The following is a 14825-nucleotide window of genomic DNA, read 5'->3' on the forward strand; positions in this document are numbered from 1 at the left end:
GAATGAAATACGTTGATTTTGTTAGGAAATGACACTATAGCGCAGGGGATGCTCTACAATGAATGAGTTGACTTGTACCTCGGTGAAATTTTTCATCCAAGATTTCAAAATAAATGTATGAAGTTAACACATAACATAGGGAACAATATTATTGTGTGAATAAAATCAAAACCAATTCACCAAGAATGTAATGTGAACTTAAGACCCATGGAACTGATGCATGGCCAAAATAAGGAGTTCTCACAAACTTTATGTGATACAGTAGAAAGGATTCTCCTTCTCTGTCTTTGGTGGGGTTGATTGTTGTAGGAAGGGCCTGTAATTAGGATGGTTGAAATGGTGATCCTACTATGGTGCATTCTTTATAGTCTGCAGGACATTGAGGTCTCAGGCTGACCTTTGTAACAAAAGGTTCTCCATCACAGCTGTTGGCCTTTCCAGGGCCATGCACTCCAGGAAATCGTCCTTCCACACTTCTGCCTTTGACTATCTGTTGAGATGCATTTGCTAGTTCCTGCAGCGTAGCCTCTTATCTTTCTCTCCCATCCTCAGTCAGTTTTTCTACAGGAGATAATGCTCCTCTTTGCGCAGGCCATGGCAGTGCAGGTGCTAAGCAAAATTGAAAGGAGAGTACTTATTACCTTAATCCTAGCTTCCATGCCAACAATGATAAAATACTTTCCCCCTGGAATTTTGGAATGCCGTTCCCATCTTCTCTTTCCACTTTGTTGTTCACTTCAAGATGGGAAGACACTTTCCAAATCATTCCTCTCACCCCCCGATAAGACCCCTTTAACAAAGACTGGGTGGTTGTGAAACTGTTGTGGTTTTTGGGGAGAAAGGAGCAGGCTGCAGGGACAGGTTAGTAATCACATGTATACCCCTGCAGACTCTCCTTATGTTGGAGAATGTTACCCTCAGGCAAAAGGGTCTTGTTCAAAAAGGCAGTGGGCAAAGCAGGGAAGATATGCAGCACTGCTATTTAGCAGGATGTTGTCCCCCGAGTTGTTACAGAAGTAGAAGGTGAACACTAGTTATATGGAAAGCCTTAAGGGAGCTTCTTTGCCTTGCTGTGTGCGTGCCAAAATAGAGCACTGTCTTTGCTTTAAGTTCTCTTGTATGACACCTACAGCTCAGCATAAAGTACACTGTAAATTTAATAGAATTCCACAGTAACCTTTCTGAACCACACAGGCATTCAGATATCCATGAATGCCTTATAATGCCCTAAAACCTCTATGCCCTTTTAAATGTCTCTGTAGCCTGATTTGGGCCATTTAGCTCACAAAAATCTCAATTTAACTAAAAGCTGAGTACATTAATTTAACTGTGAACCAACGTACATTTTCTATTGATTTTTCCCCTCTTTCTGTATCTACCATGCAAATTGTTTGACTTTTTTTTTTAAAAAAGAAAACCCTGTGGCCCTTACATTTTGAGCAGTGGGTGAGAGGGGTCACAGTGGGTAGATGAGGGCATATGGAATAGTTCACGAAGCAGGGTATGGAGGTGGTAAGTGTGGTTGCCATAATGTGACTCTGAATGTGTGAGCTCACTGCTACTTGGTATCATAAAGGGGCACTCTTGGTTGTCCTTGGCACTTAGATGAAGAGGTCTCATCCAATCAAGATGGTTCCAGAGCAGTAGAGGACCCACAGAAACAAAGACCCAGGTGTAAAGCAATACAGCGTAGCGATAGTAATGCGAACACTGCCAGAAGCAGAGCAGTTAGGAATGCATCCATGTGAACCTTAAAGCAAACAGAAAAGGATGCATCCGATGAAGTGAGCTGTAGCTCACGAAAGCTTATGCTCAAATAAATTGGTTAGTCTCTAAGGTGCCACAAGTACTCCTTTTCTTTTTGTGAATACAGACTAACACGGCTGTTACTCTGAAACCTGTCTTAAAGCAAACAAACTCACTGCGAAGGGGAGTTGCTCCTGTTCCAATGAGGATTACTTACTGTGACCTAAGATGCCAAATAATTTGCTTTTTATGGATGCAAGGCACTTTAAGGCTAACAAACTATAGTTAATCTGGGCCATAAATAGCAGTATGGAAGTTGAGGCTCAGGCTCTCAAGCCCACCCAATTTCCTGCGCTTGAGAGGCCAAGCTGCAGCCTGAGCTACAATGTCCACACTGCTTTTCAATGCATTAGATCGAGCCCTGCCAGTGTGAGTCTGCCTGCCCAGGCTGTGAGACAGCCTACTGTACATAAAAGAATAAATGGACAGAAATCAGACATCAGGAATGGTAACATACAAAAGCCAGTAGGAGAACACTTCAATCCACCCTGATTGAATTGGCCCTGTCAGCACTGGTTCGCCACTTGTAAGGTAACTGTCTTCTCTTCGTGTGTCAGTATAATAATGCCTGCATCTGTAATTTTCACTCCATGCATCTGAAGAAGTGGGTTTTTTACCGATGAAAGCTTATGACCAAATAAATCTGTTAGTCTTTAAGGTGCCACCGGACTCCTAATTGTTTTTGTGGATACACACTAACATGGCTGCCCCTCTGATACAGGGTGTGAGGTTTGCTTCCAGCTGCAGTGTAGACGTACCCATTCTACCTGTCTCAGTTTTTCCAAGTGGATAATTATGCTTGCTTCTGAGGTGTTGAGAGGCAGAAATGATTTAATGTCTTCAAAATTCTTTGAGACTTTAATTGCAGATCCTATTAGAAGTGCAGGATTTTCAAAAGATCGTGTAGTTTTTATCTTGATGCAGATATTTGAGAGAAACTCCACATGGGAGGTGTAAAGTTGACCTTGACTAACTCCATAGAGATAAAATATACCAGTGCCTCAGCTCCACTCGGATTTTACCTCAGGTTAGCTATCTGTTTTAAAAAAACTCACTTTCTTGAAGTGAAGATATAGAGTTGGCCTTTGAAACCAATGGAATTTTCAAAAGTGCTCAGCATTGGCCTAACTCTGTAACAACAGTGGGAATGAACACAGGCCAATGCTGAGCCTTTTGAAAATTGCAAATTTTGAAAATTAGGTCTAGGGACTTCCTTTATTTTGAATGAGTTATCAGAGATGTCATAATCCCATTGCAAACACTAAATATGAAATGTTGGTGGACTTTCCAGTGGTGCAGTCTTCAGATTTGGTTTCCTTTCCTAGTGCTGACTGTTTTTTCTTAATTTCTCTATGATGAAGTATGAATGAATTATGCTCTTTGTGACAGCAGTTCACTATATTGCCTGTATGCTCTATTATTTTAAGGACTTGGTACTGATTAGTATGTCTAGTATTTCAGGACCCTCCAAGAATAGCTTTGAAATGTATATCTTAAAGCATAATTAGCTTACATTGAAGTCGTGTTGCTCAAACAGATGTTCTTGGTATGTTGGCAGATCATTTCAATACATTCTACTAACACTTTCTAAATATACATCCTGAAGTAGCTGCTTAACCTCAGGGGCTTTGAACCGCGACACAAATTCAACATTTTATATTTCCTGATAATATAGCCATGACAACGCAATTTGCTAGGGACAGATCTGTAAGGTCTTGATCCTGCAAAGGCTTATGCATCTGCTTAACATTGTGGATGGGTTGTAGTGCCTCTGAAGTAAATGGGGTTATTTGCAATGTATAAAATTAAGCACATGCATAAATTTTGACAAGGTTGGGTCTTAAAAGAATAAAAGTGTATTTAAAGTCATTATGTATTGACATACTGTAAGGACTGGAACACATTGAGACTATTTTATTCAAAATACCTAAATAAGGTGGATTTTGTTTTTAGTCAGTTCTTAAATGATTTATTTAAGTTCCTCCTCATTATTTATTTACTTGTTTAGAGTTGAAAATGTACTCCATGTTGTCCTATATGAAAAATTAAAGACAGTCCTTGCATATAGATACTCCAAATGATAACTTTCACGTAAAACAGAGTTTCTTTGGAAGCCTCAGAGATGAGATCTTTGACAATGGATGAGGATTTCATTTATTATTCAAGTTCATTAGTGTGCTAAAATAATTGAATTATTGTATTCCTTTTTTCTTGTCTTGTATCATTCTGTTATCAAAAATTCATTTCGTTCTTTCAACAAGTACATACTAATTTTAGTCTGAAAGCCTTAATGAGCCTGGAGATTTCTAGGCTACTGTAGTTATAAGAGCTATAAGATTTTCCGCACCCCTTGCATATGGAAGGTAGCAATAGGATACGTTGACTATACTGGGTACTTACCACAGATCCCTCTCTCTCCTCTGAAATCCTCCTGCCTCTACCACCCCCCAACAACTAAACTATTCATCACAATTAAAACTAATCTCAACAAAAGCATGGACAATGTTGAAGGGTTTTCGCAGCTTGGACTTAATTTGACTGCTAAACTAATCTGCCATTATCTTCTTTGGTTACTTTGGGCCCAATTCTCCTATCATTAAGGCCCCAATTCAGAAAAGTACTTAAGCTCCTTTGAAGTCGGTTAAATTAAGGCACATGTTTAGGCCACAGTTCAGCAATCCACTTAACCATGATATAAATCAGCAGTAACTACATTGAAGTTAGTGGAGTCAGAGTGGTGTAGGTCTGGTCAGAGATACTGTCTACATTAGACATTTCTTTGCTCAGTTCCCCACAGTTGCTTTTAGCTCCAGGTGGATAAAATCCCGGCAACAATTCCATCACCAGTGCTCTGACTTTTGCTACTAACTAATGGAGATAATCCAATGGCAACAATGGTTGGAAATTTAAGGAAAAAAACTAGAGTAAATACAGCCCCAGAGAAAGTAGAATCCGAAACCCAGATTCCAGCTGGTATAAATCAGTGTAGTGAAGACCGGCTAAATCGACGGCAGAATGCCCTCCGGTACTTCACCAGAATGAGACAAGGAAGGTAAGTCGACGGGAGAGCATCTCCCATCGACGCAGCATGGTGTAGCACTGCGGTAAATCGACCTAAATTACGCTATTCCAGTTACATGAATAAAGTAACTGGAATAGACATAGATTATATTATTCACATAACTGGAGTAGCGTAACTGAGATTGATTTACCATGGTAGTGTAGACAAGGATGCAGTCTTTCAGGCCAGCTATTTCATATTGGTGAATGTTAGGTGCAGGGCTAAAATCCACATAATAGGCTAGTTTTGAGTTAAGTGAAAAAATAACGGAAATTAGTATTTTAAGACTCTTCTTTTTTTAGGAACCTTATAGCAGATATTGCAGAAAAAATTCAGTGGACTAAGGGGAAGAGGATGAAGGCAACTAGTTCGGTTATTTTCCTTTATTCTCTTTATGGGGTGGCTGAAGTGGATCTTTCTCTTCCCAAAAATAAAATATACCATATTTACAAAAGATGATGACAATGACACATAAGAGCCTTAATAAGTCACAAATGACTGTTCTGGAAGAAAGATTTATTAACTGTTAGTTTGAGAAGTTGCTAATGGCTTTTTGATTTTTAAGGTCCTAAAAATCACATTGATGAAAAATATTTGACCTGCTCCAATACCTAAAATTACTATAACCGTTTAGCTAAAGATCTTTTTCCAGTTTGTTCTATTTTTCGCCTTGAGACCATTAGGTACGGTTTCACTGCTTATGCTGAATCACTAGTTTGTCAGTTTCCTTGTAGCGTTGGGTGGGTTTTTCACACAGCAACAACGAAAAAGAAATGTTTTTAACGAAGTAGAAAAATGTGGTGGATGTAAAACAACACAAATTGGCATGAGGGCTAATGCTTTTAACTCCATTTTTTTTAAATAGACCAGATTTCAAACATAAAGTTTCTGTTTTAAAACTGGTTTTCCCATGAAGTGTAAAATTTTCAAAAGTGCCTAAGGTCTTGTCTGCATAGGGACGTTCGGGAAAGTTAAGGTGACTTAACTAAAGGTGTGAAGTTAAAGTGCATTAAACCCCTGTGTGGATGCTCACAGTCAGAAGTAAAGTGGCCTAAATTCACCATCGCTTTATCTTCCTTAAAGGTCACTTTAATTCTGAATGAAAGTACCCACCCAAGACTCTCTTGAATATTTTACCCCTAGTCTGTTATCATTTAGAGGAGAGTCTAGTAGTTTTCCTTGCTTGAAAATTTCCTGCCTCCTATTAGTTCCATTTATTTTTATCTAATTTTATTTTTTTAACTAATATAAATATAAGCAGTTAAATCAGTGTTTCACTGACACAGGTTCCTCATTGTAAACCGATATTAATGTTGTGCATGACTCTGAAGATGAGAAAGTACTATTGAAATGCTCAGTGTTTCGGATTAAGATTCAAATATTTTATACTGAACTTTTTGCTCCTTCTATATTTGGCACTTTCTCAACTGTGTCCACACCAAACTTGTGCAGGTACAATGTCTCTTTTGGCTCAGAAGAAAAAAAAAAAGAGTACTGTCATTACTCTGTTGGGACTTGGTTTAACATTACTGCTTACAGAAGTTCTTATTTTTTTTATTTTTCCTATTTTGGTATGATTTTCAGACAATAATTTTAATAAACCACTCAAGTGGAGGACAGTAGGCTCTTAGGGGAATCCATAGAGATTTTCCCATACATGGTCATAGTTAATCAGATCTTTAGTCTTGAACTAGTGATATTTATTAATAAAGAACAACTTTTCCAGGTTATACAATTCACACCCGCACAGGAAGTCCCTTTCCTTCTCTTGATGCAATCAAACTCAATTTGGTTTAATTTCATCTGCACATTTTTATTACCACAGCAAGAAGTAAACAAATGAACAAGGTGACCTAAGCTATTAATAGGGCACAGGATATTGTGCGGATGTGGTAGGTTTTGTTAACGGATAGACCCAATTTTAGATCACAGACTTGAATTATTTGGAAATATTTTTAAATGTGATCACTGCTAGCACAGTATTACACAAATGGAATTTCTTTGAAAGTGACAAAAGGTAGCATTAGAATAATAAAATGAGTGGACTCAAACACTTTTAGGTTGAAAAACGATCGAGGAAAACCATTTATTGCATGGTTTTACAAAAATTAAAAACTACTTGCTGTTATAGGGAGATGAGATGTTGGGAGACTTATGCAATTTAGGCTTTTAGTTACACAAAAGAAGAAAAAATTTCAGTTTTCCAGATTTGTCCTCAAATCTGTCAAGTTTCCCTCATTTGGGAGGAGACGCCATCATTTTAGATTTAAAAACTGCCTAGCTCTCTCTAAAGACAAAGGATTCTTTCCACTTTCTTCCCTGAGATACTTAAAAATCTCAGTTTTGAGAAACAAACAAGCAAAAACCTCTCCCATGGTTAAATTGTCATAATTTCCTATCCCCCTCTCTCTCTAGAGAGGAGAAAAAGTGTTAGATACACTTCCTTTTCCTTTAGCAATCTGTGCTAGCTGCCTCCTGCGTTTTGCATCATGAATTTTAACCTGTGGCATAACAACACTTCCTCGTTACTAAACAGGGATTGCTTTAAGGACTCTGAGTTTTTTGTGCCTTTGTAAAAATGTGCAGACGTTGAAAAATTATTCAGAACCCCAACCCCCTTTTTTGAGGTGCTATTGCACCACAACTACATGGATCTGAACCTTTGAAATATACAAAGCTTGAAAAATATATCCGTCATCTGCGAGGCAGATCCAAAAGTTGGAGCCTCATTTGTGAAGTGACACCCTGGTGGGAATTCCAGCCCCCTGCCTCGCTCTAGCAGGTTGGCATGGTCCAGGGATTTGTATAAGGTGCTGTTCCTGCAATCCATTCAGGGTCTCCAATTCTTCCTTGCCAACCAGCACTGATCCGGGACTTTTATTTCAACATACTGTATAGCTGTTCCAGAAGAAAAAAATGTGTCCTCCTGGGGCTATATTTTAATGTGACCATTTCCAGCATGGGTAGATGGGCTTTGCACACAAGATCTAATATTGCCCTGGAGATTTTTGAAGTGGAATAAAATTTGTAAGTTTTCCCCCCAAAGAAAGGTTTAAAAAAGCAACTAAAATATAACCCCCATACTTTCACCTCTCCCCAGTGCTACACCTCATAGTAATGTCTCATCATGCCACATTCTTAAATATTGTGGTGGTTTTAAAAAAAAAAAACCAACAACCTTCAAGGTTGCATTAAAAGCATATAATTAGCTCCACGATTGGGCATGTGGGGAGAAAATGGTTAAATCTGAATTACTTTAGAATTTGACATTATCCACTCATGTCATTTTTAAATGGACTGTTACCACTTTACTGAAATATATAGGCAGATTCTCTGCCCTGATCCAACTTCCTTTGTGCTCTTTAGATCATGCCTAGGGAGCGGAAACCTTGTCTGGCATGGGGGAGTTCCCAACAAGTGTAGAGCTAGCATAGTTGGCTTTGATGCCTCCCTCTGTGTAGCCCCCAGTGCAGTAAACATTTTGAGGATGAAGAGTGATTGGAACGCAATGTGTTGCAGCCATTCCCCTGCTGGAGTATGGTTCCTAGAGGACAATATCCAGTTGGTGCAAGGTAGATCAGTCCCCAGGCTGCTCTGGACTGAAGCTGGGACAGAGAATCCGGGAGCTGTATCCAGTTTAACATACATTATGTTAAACCGATGTTGAGGACTCTGAACTTTGTTATGGGATGTGTGTTCACCTGTTTGCTTTGGGAATGTAGAGCGCTCAGATTTGTGAACACAGAGATACACGTATTCTGTATCTGGACAGGTGAAGTTGAGGATATCCTCATTTCCACAGCCTAGACAAGGAACAGAGTCTACCCAGGTCATACTCAGTGCCAGAGTTCTGTAACCCAGTTTCTAGCCCATTTGATATATTTATATTCCCTTAGTGAAGTGTATGTTTATCTGTGGTCTCTTTCACAATCCTTTTCATTATAGATCTAGGCTTTATTTTTAAAGAAGCAATCCAGTTTGTATTTTGCATCCTCCCATGGCCAAAAGTCCGTAAACCTAGTTCTGTCTGGGAATACTAGTGCTTTCCTGCTATTTTAGTCTTTGTATTAGAAATATGCTGCTGTTAAAGCTCAGCAGAGGCAATGGGTAATCTTTTTGAATGTACTGAATTGGCACACTTTGTTCTGTAGACAGCAAATACCTTCCAAAAAGTCTGTAGCTGCCTTACTATTATTAAGCATTTTATAGAGCTGTACATGTACATGGTGCTTTATAAAACATAGACAAATGTAATCACTGCTTTGAAAGATTTTTATTGCAATAAAAAACTAGTTCCCAATCGACCTGTTTTCGTGCATAAACAAGCCACTTGTACAACATTGCAACATATAGTCCAAATGAATAGTCACAAGACTAGATCATACTTCCTTCTCCAAGTGGCGAAATCTGACTTCACCTCAGTTTCTAGATTTAATAAAACCAGCAATGCTTAGATGAAGGATGGTATGTTAGAGTGAAGGCTCTCAAAGCACTTCTCAGATACTTATCACGCTTCTTGGTGCTTCAGTCTAGCTATTTTACGGCAGTAGATGAATTGAGCATTGCTACTCTGTGCGCAGAATTCATGTCCCCTACAGATTTCTTTGCTTCCCTGCAGAAAAATGACTTTCTGACAGGGTAGTAAAGGGAAGCTGCAAGAGCAGTCACGCACGACTCCCTAACTGCGCAGGTACATCATTTCATGCACCTGGAGCAGCCAGCAGAGAGGTAAATCACTCCAGGGCTGGGGACACCCCAACCAGTTGTTCCTACCTTGAGCCAGGATCAGCTGCTAGTCCCAGTTGGACTGGAGGCCGAGAAGACTGGACTTCTCTTCCCATGCAAATAGTGGCTAAGACTGTGTCAGACGTACCAACAGAAACCTCCCCCAGCTGCAGGAAGCTCCGCAGCCTCCCCTGCTTCCTACTCCCATTGCTCCTCAGCTGTGGGGGAAGAGTTCACAGTATGGGGAGCTGTTCCCCCATTCACCCAACCACCATGCATCTGGACCTCCCAGATATACCCACCAAGTCTCACCCCATACACCCAGAACCCCCCTAGCCCTCCATACCTGAGCCCCACCTTATTGAACCTCAACCCCTGCATCAGAAGGCTCCTGCCTCCGGGGACACACGCCTGCCCCCAGACCACCCCCCACTGAACTCCCTGCACTCAAACCTCCACCCTGAAAAGCCCAATTCCCCTGCACCACCCTGAGCCCCCACATCCAGACCCCCATGCCACTAACCCCCAATTAGCTGCACCCAGACCTCCACCCCACCAAGCCCCACTCCCCCAGCCCCCAGACCTCCCTGCTAAGAACCCCGCACCCCTCTGCTGAGCCCCAACTACTTTCACCTGGAAGCCCCTGCAGAGTCCCATTGCACCTGGAACCCCCTCAAATGAGCCTCTGTGCATCCAGACCCCGCACTGAGCCGCCTGCACCCAGATTGTTCCACACAGACTCCTCTCACCCCACACCTGGATCCCCCCACACTGAGCCCCCCCACACTTGGATCCTGCCTGGTTGAGCCTGCCTGCCCCATACCTGATGTGCCTGGTGCAGAGGTGCAGGACACCAGGTTCTGTGGCAGGCCCAGGCCTTGTACTGTGTCAGGATCAGGTGCAACCTCACCACTGAGTCCGTGTCCCCAGGGCAGGGGGTGGGGAGGATCTCCCACCTTCATGCAATCAGTGGCCTGTGCTCCCCACTGTCATGCTGGAGCTTCTGTGTTTATTTATTGACAAATAAAACTTGCAGAATTTTAAAATATTGTGTGCAGAATTTTTAATTTTTTGTCACAGAATGCCCTCAGGAGTAGAGCATATACTGAAGACTTGTCCTCATGTTGTACAGCAGGCAAGTGGAAAAAACTGAAATAAAGGGCTAGATCCTCTGTCCTGCTCAAGTTGCTTTTGGCTACTCTGCCAGTACAAAGCAACCATAAAGCAGGCACCTTGAAGACAGGAGAACCCTTGGGTGGTGTAGAGCAACTACAGCAGCTCCTACCCCGACTCCGTCCAGGTCAGCCTTTGATGTAAAGAATGTGGCAGAGGGAATCCAAAATCATCTCTGCACCCCATTATGTTAATTCCTGGCTTCTGAAACAGACCCTTAGGGCTGTGGGCAGCTGAGTATCAGAGTGGCATTCAGGGTGCCCTACCACCAAGGACGGACTGAGTGCATAGCTAAGTCCCAGGCTCAGGGAAGTGTAAAGGTGGTGACTGATTGTTCCTGGATTATGTAAAACCAATAATGCTACATATTCTTGAGTGCCATCTACTGGCCCTTTATCTATTAACTATTTACATATAGAGAGCATTCTTGAAACACAGACTCCCCTGTGCCACCCCTCTATTCCTCCATTAAATGCAGCTCCGCTGAACAAGAAGAGCTGAGCTATAAAGGCTTGAAGTCTGCACTTCTAGTCCCTTGCTCTAACCCTACATCATGCTATTCTTTCAGCGGCCAGGCCTTCTGGCATAGATAATTCAATGAATGTTTACCTCCGAGCAACTTCAGGGGAAAGACTCTGCCACAGAGTATTAGTCATGTTTGTTTCTTAAAGGTGTATGTAGGTAATATTTTGGTGCATAGAGGTATTTATTATTGAAGTTATTAGGAAAATCTGCATTTTAATAGTTACAGTTATTACCTCAAAGTTTATTTTAATGAAGAAAGACACACATTTGGAGATAAGTCTATTAGAGGATATTACTGTAATTTGAAGAATGGGACAGAGTGTTATCTTCCTTTCCTGATTTCTTGTAGTGCTGCAAGAGGGGGATTGCAGTGGATACCGGTTGTTGCCTCCCAGCATCATTTGTTCACTTAATCCTGCCACAGCATTTTAATGGTTGGATTGCAGTGCTAAACACATAGCATGTTACAAAGTTCCTTGCAATTGGTAGGTATAATGAGAGAGATTTAACCAGTCACTGTATCTGCAACAGGCAGTGCCATGGGAGTGTTGAATGCCGATCCACTAGGGTGAGAGGTGAAAAATTCTCCAGCTGTCGTGAAAGTGCAGTAATATGTGGGTGGAGCAACATTGGAGATTGGTATCTGTGTTACCTGGGGTGCAATTAAAAACTTGAATTGTGGGGCTGTCTTTCTGTTTTGGGGCTACATGATCCATTCAAACTAGAATGATCTTGAAAGGAGGAAGATGGTCTTACGATTAAGGCACTGGACTTAAAGAGATCTCAGCTCAATTTCTGGGTTTAATGCAGACTTCCTGTGTGATCCAGGCAAGTGATTTTGTATCTCTGGGCCAGATTTTCAAAGGTATTTAGGTGCCTAATGTTAGATAGTGGCCTGCTAAGATTTTGAAAAGCATCTGAACAGTGTTAGGCACCTAATTCCAATTCATTTCAAAGGGAGTTAGGCACCTAACCTGCTTAATGGGATTTTCAAAAGCACCTAAGTACCCGTTTGCACCTTGAGGAGTCTAGGCACCTTTGCTAGGTACCTCTGTACTTCAGTTCTACACCTGTAACATGGGGATAATATTTCCTTTTTCTGCCTTGTCAAAGGTGTTTTAAACAGGAACTTATTCTTGCCAGGTGCACATTGAGCACCCAGTCTCTAGGTGCCTACCATAATAAAATAAAAAGCAAGCAAGCAAACCACCACATACCCTTTATTGGAACTATATCCTTTTATGGAACAGTTACTTTCTGATGTTTCTAGGAGCATAGAATATAATCTTTGTTGTTTGTATTAGGGTAGCACCCAAGAAACCCAGTCATGGACAAGGACCCTATTGCGCTAGGTGCTGTACAAATACAACAAAATGTATTGTACGTTTCAACAACCCCTCTCTGGAGTATTTATTTAGTCATGATCCAGTGTCCTTGAATTTGTAATCAAAGAGAGAAAACACTTTGTAATAGCCACCTCTTGCACCAACCAAAACAAAAATATCAGAGAACTGTAGTACACATTATTATTAAAACTACTTCCCAAAATTGTTACCTAAATTATGTCTAATGTGCCAAAAAGATATCTGTGTGTGTGCGCATGTAGAGTGGAAACCCTTAATTTTCATTTTTAAAAAATCAGGTCCTATTAGGTTTTATAAGTTAAGATACTTTATTTTATTTAAAAACAAAACAGAACAGTAGACTAAGCTTGGCAGTTTTTCAGAAGCTGGTTCCAAACAGACATAAAGAAGATGGAATGTTTGTTTAATATTCAGATGCTAAAACATCTTGAACTCCGTTACCTTGAACTTACTTTAAAAAGAGGAGGAGAGGAGTTGACTAAGGAGCCCTGAAATCAACCGTACTATGTCAGTGCTGGAAAACCAGTTTTACAAGTACTGCAGCACTGGATTTCTAGGAAACGCCTTTCCCTCCTCCCTGTGCCCCCGAAAACTAACATTCTCTTAGTCTGTTACTGTGTAAGTTCTGTTTTGTGTCTTGCAGTAAGAACAAAGTGTAGGTTTTCTCCTGGATTGTGCAATTTAACATACATTGTTTATGCCCCTGTTTCCATCTATCATGTTTGTTCAAGCCTAGTTCTGCTTGTTGTGATAAACGGGGCAGACAGATGTTCCCATATACTTGGCAACATTTTGCAAATTTGCTGCTGACTCAGACTTTTTAGCCCATTGGTTTTGTCCAAGGACTAGCAGAATCTTGGTAGTGTTAGAAGTGTGGTTTCCCAGAATGGGCATTATCCTTCTGCCTCAATTCCCTTGTGAATAGGGGAAAGAGTGTGCATAATTAACTATGTGCATTCTTTCCTCATGTTCCCACTTCAGCAATGTACTTAAGCACATGCGTGATTCCTAAGCACGTGCTTAAATCTCATTTGAAGTCAGTGGGACTTAAGCAAGTGCTGAAATTTTGTCATGTGTTTAACAGCTTTACTGAACTGAAAGGCCTATATGAGAGCTGTGTTAGGTGGGAGATATACCACTGAGTTAATTCTAGCATTGACACAGCCTGTTTTATTAACATGTATTCCACCTCACTCTTTGCCAAGTGTTGAACAAGTGTAACTGTATTAAACCCTGTACACTTCTCTGTCCATGTGGCTGAGTTGCTTCTAGACTAACTCTACCCACTCCATGTTCCCTGGTGTTCCCTCAATAACCGCTCCAGGGAATATGGACCTTCTGACTTCAGTTCTGCTGATCATCATACACAGACTACTATAGTAGTATGAATGCTGAGTTTTGCTTTGTATTGTTCAAGGAGAACCTAATCAAATATGAGTTTGACATTCAGAGGGACAGAAGAAAATAAGCAATCACAGCACTCATAGTTGTGTGTTTGGATCCTCAAGCAATCCAGGGAAGATCTGTATTAGGTAAAATAAACAATACTAGTAAAAAGCAGTTTTCTGCATATCTTGCATTGCTTTATGGACCCAGGGGCTAATGAGAGAATTAGAGTGTGAAACCTATCACTGCATCTGCTGTGCTTCCTTAGCCATTAAGTTAGGACGTATCAGCTATATTTCCACCTGGGTAAGCCTGAAACATTTATACAAAGAAATGCTGAAAAAATGTATTTCCCCCCCTCCTCTTCACTTTTTGTTACTGTCTCCATTTTCCAGTGTGGTTCCATGCTGGCTGTGCTATAATAGCATAGTACATGCTGGGATGTTGAATCGGAGTGAGAGAAAAGAAAAAACAAACCCAGAGCTTTTGGTTTATCATATTCAGAATTTCCCAAATGGCCTAGCTTCTGAAGGCACTGAACACATACTGGTGAAGTTTCTGTAATTTGATATTTAACCTTTCCTGGGTCATCTTTTAATATTCTATTTTGACGTATTTCGACTTCACTGCACAACACTACTTTGTAATCAACTTGCTGCCCTATCTTGCCTTCTCCTCAGGCCATCGATGTCATCCTTACGGTGTGCAATACCTTTTTATTTTTAAATAAAGTAAAGCATCTTGATATCTGGTTTGCATTTCTACTCCAGTCATACACTCAGCTA

General features: G+C 40.8%; 1 protein-coding gene across 4 annotated transcripts in view; it reads left to right on the forward strand.

Annotated features, from left to right (window-relative positions):
* KCNQ1 (potassium voltage-gated channel subfamily Q member 1) overlaps nt 1–14825 on the forward strand; it is a 539776-nt gene that overhangs the window by 57626 nt on the left and 467325 nt on the right. The gene's annotated exons all lie outside the window — the stretch shown is intronic.

The sequence above is a fragment of the Lepidochelys kempii genome, chromosome 6 (assembly GCF_965140285.1).
Source record: "Lepidochelys kempii isolate rLepKem1 chromosome 6, rLepKem1.hap1, whole genome shotgun sequence".
Lineage (NCBI taxonomy): Eukaryota > Metazoa > Chordata > Testudines > Cheloniidae > Lepidochelys > Lepidochelys kempii.